This window comes from Perca fluviatilis, chromosome 14 (genome assembly GCF_010015445.1).
Source record: "Perca fluviatilis chromosome 14, GENO_Pfluv_1.0, whole genome shotgun sequence".
Lineage (NCBI taxonomy): Eukaryota > Metazoa > Chordata > Actinopteri > Perciformes > Percidae > Perca > Perca fluviatilis.
In genome coordinates this window covers 35534830-35548352 of record NC_053125.1, presented here as the reverse complement: position 1 = coordinate 35548352, position 13523 = coordinate 35534830, and the positions used below count along the sequence as shown (strand labels likewise).

The 13523-nt window shown below is 41.5% G+C and overlaps 1 pseudogene; it reads right to left on the bottom strand.

Annotated features, from left to right (window-relative positions):
• LOC120572754 overlaps positions 1 to 7760 on the bottom strand; it is a 572223-nt pseudogene extending 564463 nt beyond the window's left edge.
• Positions 7761 to 13523: the final 5763 nt, after the last annotated feature.

Here is a 13523-nt window from a genome sequence, read left to right as displayed (position 1 = left end):
GTTATAATTGTTATGTTATTAATACATTTTTAAACAAATCATTTAAATTCCTCCCTTTATTTCGCTGATCCAAAAAATGTATCCGATCTGTGACTCAAAACCGTGATCCAAACCGAAACGTGAGTTTGGTGATCCATTGCACCCCTACTATTTTGCACGTATGTGCGTATTGCAATGTGGAGAGTCTTTATATATAAATCCTAAAAGACATTTGTGAAACCCTCTGTGTGCATTCATTAATATTGAGATTAGATTTCTGGGACTCTTCAGTCTGGAGTAACCTCTTTCCTTCACTCACCTCCTTCTTCTTCCTCTTGCTCCCTCGCTCCTCTGAGTCTCCCTGACTGACAACTTTCCTCTTGCCCTTCTTCTTCTCCTCCTTCTCTTTGTGTTTCTGCATGTACTCGGTGATAAGGTCGGGGCCGTCCAGGTTGTCTTGCGGCTCCCATGTGTTATCCTCACTGGAAAGGTGAGTGCAGACAGAAGAAAATCTCCTCAGACTTTGTTTTTAGGCAATACATTATCACTCTAATTGCTAATTCATATTATTCCTTTTTTTCCTATTGCCATTTTTTAAGGTTATATCTATCTATCTATCCATCCATCTCAGGACCAAGAACACTAAGTATTAATATTATAGACTCATACTTACTCTGAGAACCCCTTCCATTTCAGCAGAAACTCTACTCTTCCCTTCACCACTCTGCGGTCCAAAACCTTCTCCACCACATACTCCTCCTCTTCTTTCTTCACTGTAGGAAGTGCTGCAGGCTGCTCCTCCTTCACTGCTGCTGCTGTGGCAGCGGCGGCTGCTGCTGGTGGTGGTGCCGCTTTTGCTGCAGGAGGATCTGCAGGCTGCTCCTCCTCCTCCTCCTCTTCTTCCTCCTTCACTGCTGCTGCAGGCTGCTCCTCCTCCTTCACTGCAGGAGGTGCTGCAGGCTGCTCCTCCTCGGCCTTCTTTCCTGCTACGGTCGCCAGCTTGACGTCTGCTGAGGGCTCCTTTGGTACACCCAAGGGGGAAACATGCAGAGATAATGATACAAGGGTTAGAAGAACTGATGGGAGGTGGGAGTGAATTATAGTTGACCATGTTTTACTATATTAAAATGTTCTGTTTGAATGGAGAAAATGCAAGGGCTGATGAGGTGACAAATCCATAGGACTTCAGAGTGTGAGGTTTCTCCTGCATTTAAACTGAAATAACTAAAATTTTAGTAATAATACTAAAATGTAGCCACAAAAGTAATTAACTGGAGCTACAAGCTACATGCACAGTAGCCTCAATCAACGACAGTTCATCACCAGATGTTCCTCGCCTTGCAAAACTCAGTTCGTTTCAGGAAACAACAACTTTGAGCTAGCGATCTAGACGCTGAAAATGGCATGTTTAGAAAAACGTTTTGATGGTGCAACAAGGCAGGCCTGGTTGATTCTTTCAGGGAATAATTGTAAGGATTTACAAAGAATATGTCTAACGTTACACCATTTTATATCTAACTGGGATGTTTTGGGAGCGATTGTGGCAGTATTGCTGCAGACGAAGTAATGTTACACAGGGTGATACACTGGTAAGAGCTAATGACGTTTAGCCATGTATGCAGCTCATTTAAATAGCTCACTTTACGTATTGTGTCAACAATACGTGGCCTTGACCAACTGCCACTTTTCTCATTTGAAAGCCATGATGCCTCTCTCTCATGGGTTGGCCAAATTCTCTGGGCGGGCAAAGCAGAGAAAGGAGAGGTAACCTTGCTTGTTATGACCTCATAACAAGCAAGATTCCTGATTGGCCCATCTGAGCTTTCATTTTCTCAAAGGCAGAGCAGGATACCCAGGGCTCTGTTTACACCTATCACCATTTCAAGCCAATTGGAGACCATAGGCAGGCTGGGGGAACTCATATTGATGTTAAAAAATCTCATAAAGGGAAATTTTCATGCCATGGGACCTTTAATAGAACATTTTACATAGAACATTTTTTGAATAGATAATCGATCACTATGAAATAGAACTATATAAATTACTTGTGGTGTGGGAAATTCACACATCTAAAGTACAATGTTGGAACCATTTCCTTCTTTTCACATCTAATATCCAACTTAATATAATAAATATAGCCTTGCAATATAAAGATATTTCTCAAAACACACACGCAGGCCTGTTTGTATGTCAACCGTAACGTTACCTGAAAACATAAACCTCACCACTCATTTTACACACAGTTTAGCAACAAACTAAACGCTGGGGGAAGATTACTACGTTTTTAATGTTTGGAGCGGTATGCATCCCCACTAACCTGGAAAGCGTTTTAAACAGTAACGTTAATACAGCATCTCTCTTTTTTTTTTATACAGCGTCTCTTGCAGCCGGACGTTAAAGGCAGAGGGACAGTCACTGCAGCGTTCGCTAACGTTAGCTTCTTGTCTCATCTGGGGTCTGATCAACAGTAAATTCATCAAAGTCAGGGTGCCCAACGCTATTTTCCAATAAACTGTAGCAGTCATATTACATGGGACCCAGGTGAGTGCGGTTTTCATGTTCCACTTATTCAGCCTCAGAAGGGAGCGAGAGCGGCTGAGCAGACTGCTCTCCAGAGCCGTGTATAATTACGACTTTATAACATTTCATAAACAACTGATTGAGGTGCAGTGCGCTGTTAATCATGCGGCGCTCGAGTGCAGTTGACTGGCATAAATCGGCATAATGTCAGACTGACCTGCCGGTCGCCGGGCATGGCCGAGCACGTGAAAATGGCCAATTCCGGTCACCGGCCGGTCAATCGGTGCAACTCTATCATCAACCCTTTTACATGGCTTTATATCCAGTGTAAATATTCAGTCCACAGTCTGAATTCTATTTATTGACTTATTTTATTTTCCAGTAGTAATCAGGAAGTAAGGTCATGGTTAAAATTCTGGGTGTATTTCATTCAGACCAACCGTGTATGACCGTGAACATAGACCGTGTATGTGTGTATGGATGACATATTACGCCCCTAACACTGGAATAGGCAGCATATTGAAGGTAACACAATCAGCATTCACTTTAAACATCTGTTTACCGTAACCATAATCACACACACACACAGTTTCCAAACCAAGCATATGGAGGGAATTTGCTTCTGGGAGCTGATCAATAAGCAGATAGATCCGGTTAACAAGTTCCAAGCTCCTGAGCCTCTCCGCAGCTCGGTAATAATCATCTGTGTTCAGCTCCGGTCTGTTTGTTTGGATCAGAGGGAAAGTCGGCCACACTTCTGCTCTCAGAAAGAATGAAGCTCCACTACATTTAGGACGGCTTGGCTTTCTCACATTTTCGAACAAGGTCAACAATGGGAGCAGCTGGCAGACACACACATACTAATACTTTCTACAGACACACACATACTAATACTTTCTATCTTTTTCTCTTTGTTAGAGAGAGAGAGAAGCTAAGTTTCCATCCACTTGTCAATCGAATTATCTGAAGTTCGGTAAAAAAACTCATGCGAATAAAGCTGGTGAAAGTGTGTTTCCATCAAACAGCTTTAAAGCGAATAAAAACCTGTGCGTAATGACGTCACATGCTGTTTTGCGATTAAATTGGTATATCGAATTGATTTGAGACATTTTATGGTGTTCCCATTCATTTTTGCACTGAATCGCACAAGATTCAAGCAAACTTCTGCAAACAAAGTTTTGCTAGAAAAAGTAGTTGTTAATATTAGAAGCCAAGCTATAGCCTAAGCTCCGATGGGCCTTTGGCTGAGGATCTGATCCAGCTCATCAAAAAGGTGGAACTTGCCTTATATTTTCCCTCCGGCACCGCTGCGAGACAACTCCCTTTTTTGAGCAGTGTATCGCTGTTTGAGCGACTTCCATTTACTCCGCAGGACGTCCCACGGCTTGTCGTAAGGGACATTCTAGGTAGCTTCAAAAGCTTAACGTGGTTTAATGTATCTAAACAACGATCAGTCATCACCAGATGTATCGTGGTCATATCTTGTCATGAACACTTAAGCCTGTCAAAAAAAACTAAATCGAAATTCAACGATTATAAGTTATCTCACGTTAATGTGTCAGATAACATCCATAATATTTGGACATTGGGTTAGATTTGACCGTTTTAAGTGGTTATGATGAGCAATATAGAAGAGGATTTTTTTTGGTGATGATTGATCGTTGTTTAGGTACATTAAACCACGTTAAGCTTTTTCACATTAGGACTTATAAAGCCAATGAGAACCGTGGAGAGTCAACCCCCAGCCGCTCCGCTGCCCTGCTGTGAAGCAAAAACGCTTTATGTCAGATAACGTCCATAATAACTGGACTTTGGGTTAGATTATTTGACAGTTTTCCGTGGTTATGATGGGTAATATGAGAGAGAAATTTGGTGACGATTGATCATTGTTTAGGTACATTCAACCACGTAAGCTTTTTCCATAGGCTCTGCATAAACGCTTAATGTCAGATAATGTCCATAATAATTGGACTTTGGGTTCGAGTTTTTTACAGTTTTCAGTGGTTATGAGGAGCAATATGAGAGAGAAATTTGGTAATCACTGATCATTGTTTAGGTACATTAAACCACGTTAAGCTTTTTCCTCACCATATTAATAATATTAATACGGCCACTGATGAAGAAAATATTAACGTGAGATAACTTCTAGAATCGTTGGATTTCGATTTAGTTTTTTTGACAGGCTTAAGTGTTCACGACAAGATATAACCATGATAAATCTGGTGATGATCATCGTTGTTTAGATACATTAAACCACGTTAAGCTTTTTCAAGTTAAGCGTTTAATGTCCCTGTCGTAACTGTTGGTCATTTCCTTCGCGAGCTCCTTAGATTTTTGCTATCTAAAATAGCGGTTATATTTTTCTGGTAAATTAAATTAAAAAAGTATCTCGTCTCCTCGTTTGTCCACTTACATCTGTTTTTGTTTTGCAAACAGAGCGGAAATACTGGGCGGAAATGAACTGAAACTTCTTCTTCTTCGTTTCATTGCGGGTTGCAAACATAAAATGACCTAAAACTTAATCGCAATTGATTATTTATTCGGCAAATAACGTTTCCATCAGCGTTTTATCGCATAAGCCGTATATCAATCAAGAGAAAATCCGATGAGACCGAACGTATTTCATTTGAGTCGATATTCATGAAATTCAGTCGGATTTTACCGTTTCCATAAGGCATTTTTCATTCGATATCACTTAATTCGGATAAAAACGGGTCGATGGAAACATAGCTTCTCTCCTGTGCAATGCTGTCAGATCCAAATATGGTCATTTCCTTTTTATTACCAACCAATCGTGAAAGTAGTTTCTGCGATAGTTCAGAATGTCTTAAGAAGTGCTTTAAAAATCATCTCAGAGAAGACAAAATTAGTTGTCATTAGCAAGAAAACACGGGATTACAAACCAAGACAGCAGATGATAAAATGCCATATTTAGCTGTCAGTGGAGCTGCTGTCACCTCTCCTAGGAGAACTACCAGCTTCTTCTCTGGTGTTAACTTTGAGAAGTTTTATTTTTTTGGCTATTTTTTTCAAAAATACTTTTTCCCAGTGGAGGAGGATGTTCATCTCTTTCTGACCCAGTTGGTGGTCACTGAGCCCGTCTCTCTGACCCAGTTGGTGGTCACTGAGCCTGTATTTAGTCAGGATCCGTCTCTTCTTCGTATCTCTAACAGTGTGCAGATACTCTGTCAAATAACTATTTAGTCTACTTTGTTTGCTTTCTCCAATGTTCTAAATATTGGCCTTTTGAATGATTCATAAGAAGCTCATCCCTGTGTATCACCGGATGTCCAGTGACAGTCTGCTCTAACACATGCAGCATGGAGGCACTCAGAATGAAAACGCATGCCTCAACTTGGTCATATGGGCCCGATGGGGAACTAGACTGTGTAATGGTTGTGTTCTGTCAGTTTGAAGTTTGTGATGTAATGGTCTTCAGTTGAAGGCCATGTTGATGTGTTGTTATGATCAGTGTGGATGAAGCAATAATGAGTTTTGGATGTTAAACAGTGTGATACATGGATCTTACTTGAACCTAAAGCATATTTTGTCTGTAATTCATGGCTCTCAATAGAAATTAATGGAATTTTGCCATAAAAATCTTTAAAAAGGTCCCATGGCATGAAAATTTCACTTTATGAGTTTTTTTAACATTAATATGAGTTCCCCCAGCCTGCCTATGGTCCCCCAGTGGCTAGAAATGGTGATAGGTGTAAACCGAGCCCTGGGTATCCTGCTCTGCCTTTGAGAAAATGAAAGCTCAGATGGGCCAATCAGGAATCTTCTCCTTATGAGGTTATAAGGAGAAAGGTTACCTCCCCTTTCTCTGCTTTGCCCGCCCAGAGAATTTGGCCCACCCATGAGAAAGAGAGATATCATGGCTTTCAAACAAGCAAGGTGGCAGTTGGTCAAGGCCACACCCCACCCTCCACCTTGCCCCCCCCCCTCCTCCTCAATAGCATTTAAAGCTACAGACAAAAAGAAAAAAGAAACCCAAAGATGGACCATACTGAAGACCCATGTGAGCATCACTTTAAAGATGTGGGCAGAAACAAGGTGGGAGAGCAAGATCAAGAGCGTCGAGCCCATGAGGTACCAGGGAGCTGCCGTGAGAGAGGCTTTAAAAAGGAGAATTCCAGAACATTTTTACGTTGATCTTGATCGCTATAGCTACGCGAGTGCTTTCGATAGAAAAAAACCCGACCTGAACCAGAGCAGGCAACACGGAGAAGCTGCAGCTACGTGTCCAAGCGTCCCCTGAGCTAACACGGCAGTTGTTGGGGCAAGTTTTAGAGTTCCTTTGTGCCTCTTAACAGACACAAAATGCAATTAATATGTCTGTGCCACATGAACAGGGCCCTTAAGCGCAAGCTTATCTGTCCTCTCTGCATATTAACAGACAGCAGAGGTCCGACACACACACACACACACACACACACACACACACACACAGACACACACACACAGAGGTGAAGACGGAGTAAACTACGTCAGCCCTGCAGTTTTGTTGAAGTCACAGCGATGCTGATAAAGGGGTTTCAAGTGGTCACAATGTATATTACAGACATTTTATGAACAAAAAAACAATAACTCAATCAGCTCCTACAACTTCCTTTCTCCACATTTGATCTCCAACAACAGAATGAAGGGATGACCCACGGAGCCTGGTTACTTTAGAGTGGTTGTTGTGTCCTGAACACTGACCTGAACATGGCTGCTATCAGAGTCCCAGTCTGCTGCTGGTCTTCTGGGGACCTCGGTGCTCCGCTGCTCCTGGTTCTGGTTGTCCTCCTCCATTCCTCTCTGGTCCTGAGATCCAGCAGATCTCCACTGGGGCTGCTGGACTCACTCTGGATTCTGTTCAGGACAAATCAAAGCCCCCAGAGATATTCAGGAGCTGCTGTCTCCTCTCGTTTTCCTCCCATCCACACACAACTAAAACAAAAGGCTGACAACTCAAAGCAGCGGCTGGAAAACTGGTCCATCTCCTTCCTAGCTACAACATGAACTCGGAGTAGTTTGGAGAAAACAGCATTATATTAAACTGGGAATAAATCTAAAGGTAAAAACAAACACTACCATAACGCTGGCTTTTTGGTGTCTACCCTTCACAATAAAAGCCCAGCTTAAATTCACTCAGAGCATTTCACTAACAGGAAACTCAATAACAAGTGATTCTGCTGAAACTAGATATCAAACCAAAGCTACCCACTATATCTGATTAATGTGCTGCGAGCTGTAAGTTCACCACTTTTACGAAACACAGGAAGTGGACCAAAAACAGAGCATTTACTAGCCTGCACTCTCAACCTTTCACACAGTTTACAGACTTAAATATCTGGTTTACGGGATGAGAACTTTCAGATCCATATGTAATGCGTGTGCAGGTTAGTTCCCCCAACAAATGTCAATGTCTGAAACTGGTTTCTCAGCAGGCAAATTATTCAATTCATAGATTTAAAATGCATTTGTCTACTCCAGAGAGTCAGCTTACAATAAGATTACCTCTCATTGGCTAACAGCTAGCCAATGAGAGCCTGGCTATCAGTATCCGCTGACAGAGGATGTAGCAGTTCATTTTCACATTCACGACATAACACAAACACATATGGACCTAACATATTTCAAAAAATGCAAGTAAAACCGGTTTTGTGTGGCAGGGCACCTTTAAGCCAAAGAATGGACCAAACCGGTAAACTGAATTTCACCACTAGGTGTCCCACTTGTCTCAGCCGAGTGAGACTGGTGATAAATGTCCATAATGAGAGTGTGAGGACTCCATGTGCCTCTAAGCCAGGACTTTTTTAACCTGCAGTGAGCCTCCTATAGGAACCTCTTTGGTTTAACACTCACTCAGCTTCAAATCTGAAATCTTTCCATATCATCGGTGCAGTTTTAGTTTTCTTTGAGACTAACTCTACCATATATCATCTTGTTACTGCAGAAACACATGATACTACTTTGTAGTTAACAAACACAACTTGAGCTGTTTCCCCTCACACTGCTACGGTGGCCGAGACGGTTCACAAATACACAAAAGCTACAAACCCTTTTACATGGCTTTAAATCCAGTGTAAATATTCAGTCCACAGTCTGAATTCTATTTATTGACTTATTTTATTTTCCAGTAGTAAGCAGGAAGTAAGGTCATGGTTAAAATTCTGGGTGTATTTCATTCAGACCAACTGTGTATGACCGTGAACATAGACCGTGTATGTGTGTATGGATGACATATTACGCCCCTAACACTGGAATAGGCAGCATGTTGAAGGTAACACAATCAGCATTCACTTTAAACATCTGTTTACCGTAACCATAATCACACACACACACACTTTCCAAACCAAGCGTATGGAGGGAATTTGCCACTGGGAGCTGATCAATAATCAGATAGATCCGGTTAACAAGTTCCAAGCTCCTGAGCCTCTCCACAGCTCGGTAATAATCATCTGTGTTCAGCTCCGGTCTGTTTGTTTGGATCAGAGGGAAAGTCGGCCACACTTCTGCTCTCAGAAAGAATGAAGCTCCACTACATTTAGAACGGCTTGGCTTTCTCCCATTTTAGAACAAGGTCAACAATGGGAGCAGCTGACAGACACACACATACTAATACTTTCTACAGACACACACATACTAATACTTTCTACAGACACACACATACTAATACTTTCTACAGACACACACATACTAATACTTTCTATCTTTTCTCTTTGTTAGAGAGAGAGAGAGAGAGAGAGAGAGAGAGAGAGAGAGAGAGAGAACAACAAACAAAGGAACGTTTCCCTCCAAAACAAACGGGGGTCGAATGGGAAGCTAACTTCAGCGTCGTTGATGCAACAACACATGAATATGAACTACTAGCTAGCCTGCTACATTACATTACATGTCATTTAGCTGACGCTTTTATCCAAAGAGACTTCCAGTTAAGTGCTTTCAACCCTGGAGGTGTAAACTCCAGACAACAAGTAGTAAGAGCAAGTCCATTAGCTTTAAATAAGCTAAACTACAAAGAGCCATATGAAAGAGCTAGCTAGCTTCTGCTCAGCTCCGTTAGCATTAAGCAGCCGAATGGGAAGCTAACGCATGCGCAGCTCTGTCTTCTCTTGTCTCTGAGTGCCGTGTAAAAGAGCAGTTCTTAAAGTGTTTAGCTGAGTGTGTGCGGGTTTACCTGGAGCTCTGTCTTCTTCAAACTCACTAACAACAAACAGCACAGCTATCCCGCCGCCAGCCACACATCCCAGTCAAACAACGAGACTTCCGCTTCCTCCCAGTCCGGGTTTTTCAGATTAAAAGTTTAAAATGAAAGAAGGCCGCCGCCTGGAGGTCAGGAGGGAAACAACAGATCCACATTCAGTTTATTAATCAGTTAGTGGTGGACTGGAACTGAGGACATTTACTCAAGTACTGGACTTAACTCCAGGTACTGGTACTTTACTTGAGTATTAAATAATGTACAGCACTTTAATTATTAAAACAATTTGTAAGTATAAAGAGAAATTACAAAATATAATGTAGGCATTTAAATGTTTCCACCAGTGTGATGGTTGGGGTCAGCTGGCTGTGAGTTTTCTTGTTTTTTTTAATTTTCTTGATCTGTTTCATTCTCCACGATTAGTTTCTCTGGTGGTCCTGCCTCTCTCGGTTTTCTCCCCCTCCCCGGACCAATTCACCATCTTTGCTTGATCGTTGTCTCAGCCCCACTTGTGACACGCGCTCTAACCTATAGAAAACCTGTAGAAAATCTGTCCTTACCTGTCTCTGCTGTTGTCGTATCTTACCCCTTCTTTGTACTTGATCTCCGCAGTTATCATCTCCAGACCTTCCCTCTGTCTCCAGTCAGCTGGCTTCACCATCCAGTCCCCTCCTCGTGGCTATTTGCTCCATTCCTCCTCCACCCCCGCTTCCAGCCATCCCCTCTTCGGCTCCTCTACTCCCCGGATTCCAGTGCCTCCTCCTCGGCTTCCTCGGCCTCGGTTTCCCTGCGCTTCCTCGTACCCTCACTCCTGTCCCTGGTGTCCGCCTCCCCACCTCCTTCCCTCTGAATATCATTTAAATAAAACTGTTTCTTGAGAGCCTTGCATTTGGGTCCATTCTGTCTCCCACATAACAACCAGGCTCCATTTAAATAAAATAGCAATTTCATGATTATTAAAGGTCCCATGACATGAACATTTCACTTTATGAGGTTTTTTAACATTAATATGCGTTCCCCCAGCCTGCCTATGGTCCCCCAGTGGCTAGAAATGGTGATAGGTGTAAACCGAGCCCTGGGTATCCTGCTCTGCCTTTCAGAATATGAAAGCTCAGATGGGCCAATCAGGAATCTTCTCCTTATGAGGTCATAAGGAGCAAGGTTACCTCCCCTTTCTCTGCTTTGCCCGCCCAGAGAATTTGGCCCACCCATGAGAGAGAGAGAGAGACATCATGGCTTTCAAACGAGCAAAGTGGCAGTTGGTCAAGACCACACCCCCACCCTCCACCTTGCCCCCCCCTCTCCTCCTCAATAGCTACAGACACAGAAATGGCACATCCTAAGGAAAGCTCATTGTGGGACTGGCTCTAGTGGCTGTAATTCTGCACCAAAGCTGAAATTTCGGGAAAGAGACTTCAGATACAGTATAAAGGGACCATTAAGGTCTATATAAAAGAGACTTCAGATACAGTATTAGGGGACCACTAAGGTCTATATAAAAGAGACTTCAGATACAGTATTAGGGGACCACTAAGGTCTATAGAAAAGAAACTTCAGATACAGTATTAGGGGACCACTAAGGTCTATATAAAAGAGACTTCAGATACAGTATTAGGGGACCACTAAGGTCTATATAAAAGAGACTTCAGATACAGTATTAGGGGACCACTAAGGTCTATATAAAAGAGACTTCAGATACAGTATTAGGGGACCACTAAGGCCTATATAAAAGAGACTCAGATACAGTATTAGGGGACCACTAAGGTCTATATAAAAGAGACTTCAGATACAGTATTAGGGGACCACTAAGGTCTATATAAAAGAGACTTCAGATACAGTATTAGGGGACCACTAAGGTCTATATAAAAGAGACTTCAGATACAGTATTAGGGGACCACTAAGGCCTATATAAAAGAGACTTCAGATACAGTATTAGGGGACCACTAAGGTCTATATAAAAGAGACTTCAGATACAGTATTAGGGGACCACTAAGGTCTATATAAAAGAGACTTCAGATACAGTATTAGGGGACCACTAAGGTCTATATAAAAGAGACTTCAGATACAGTATTAGGGGACCACTAATGTCTAAAGAGACTTCAGATACAGTATTAGGGGACCACTAATGTCTAAAGAGACTTCAGATACAGTATTAGGGGACCACTAAGGTCTATATAAAATAGACTTCAGATACAGTACAGGGAACCACTAAGGCCTATATAAAAGCATCCAAAAAGCAGCATGTCATGGGACCTTTAAACTTAATTTATATTCGATCGAAAAAAATATATATCAAAAGCCGTCTTGGTTCATCTTTCCACTGTTCCAACCATCACCACTCTGGTTTGGTTGAAATAAACCCTTAATTCACCCATTTACATGTGGAGATATGCTGGCTCTATACACGCTAAAAGTCCTGATTATTTACATGGAGTCTGGTGGAGATATGCTGGCTCTATACACGCTAAAAGTCCTGATTATTTACATGGAGTCTGGTGGAGATATGCCGGCTCTATACACGCTAAAAGTCCTGATTATTTACATGGAGTCTGGTCTATGCTGGCTCTATACACGCTAAAATGACTCATTATTTACATGGAGTCATTAAGCGGCAGTTTATGCCTGTTGCACCACTTCACTACCTCCTCTATCTGTTTATAGATAGCAATGTCTGAGTAAGTAAGTAGTAGTAGACTAAGTATGGCCGTATCATCTGAAAATGTAATAATGCGGTTATTTCTATAGATGTTCCTGCAATCATTTGTGTATATTATAAAAAGTAAAGGAGAGCTTACAAAGCCTTGAGGGGCACCTGTTTTTATATTCAGAGTATCAGAAAGAGTAGAGTTGACTCTTACCTGCTGTCCTGTCCGTCAGAAAAGAACCATACCATCTAATAATATAGTAATGAAAGGGTTCATGTCCATCTGTTGTCATTTACACAACAGTGTCTGAGGGAGAATACAATTGAATGCAGAGCTGAAGTTCATAAATAATAATCAAACATAAGCTGATGGATTTTCAATGTGATTTAAGATAGTGTACAGTTGTGATTAAGGCATCGTCAGTACCCCTGCCATTATTATAGGCAAATTGGTAAGGGTCCAAGAGATGCTTTACCTCGCTCCTTAAATTACCAACCATTATACGTTCTAATGGTTTCATCACTATTGATGTCAGCGGTGCTGCTATAATCATTATTATGCTGTGGGCAGGGTCTTTTAGGCACAAGCATGACAACAGATGTCTTCCAAATAGTAGGGATGGTACATGTATCGACAGAGAGTTGAAATAGAGGGCTCCAAGCCGGAGTCAGCTCATCCGAAAATGTTTTCAAAATAAAAGGTGAAATACCATCATTAAAAACTGTGGTGACAGCATTAGGGTTAATTTGTATTCTGTTCTGTATTGGGTCACATTGTAATGACATAGACAGGTTTCTGCAGCGGGTCACATTACTATCATAATCCAGGTCAAAACATCTGTAAAAAATGTTGAGATCATTAGCCTTCAAAACATTCAATTCCCTCTTTCCAGAGTTCATGTTAGTCAACTGAGTAACATTTACTCAAGTACTGTAAATAACTCAAGGTACTTGTACTTTACTTGAGTATTAAATATTATGTACAGCATTTCTATAATTAAAATAATGTAGAAGTATAAGGAGTAATGACAAAATATAGATTTATTTTAAGCATTTTTATTTATTTTTCCACCAGACTCCATTTAATTAAAACAGAAATGTTATGATTATTAAACACACTTCATTCAAAGTCGACAGAAACTAAATAAAACTACCAAAAGTCGTCTTGGTTCATCTTTCCACTGTTCC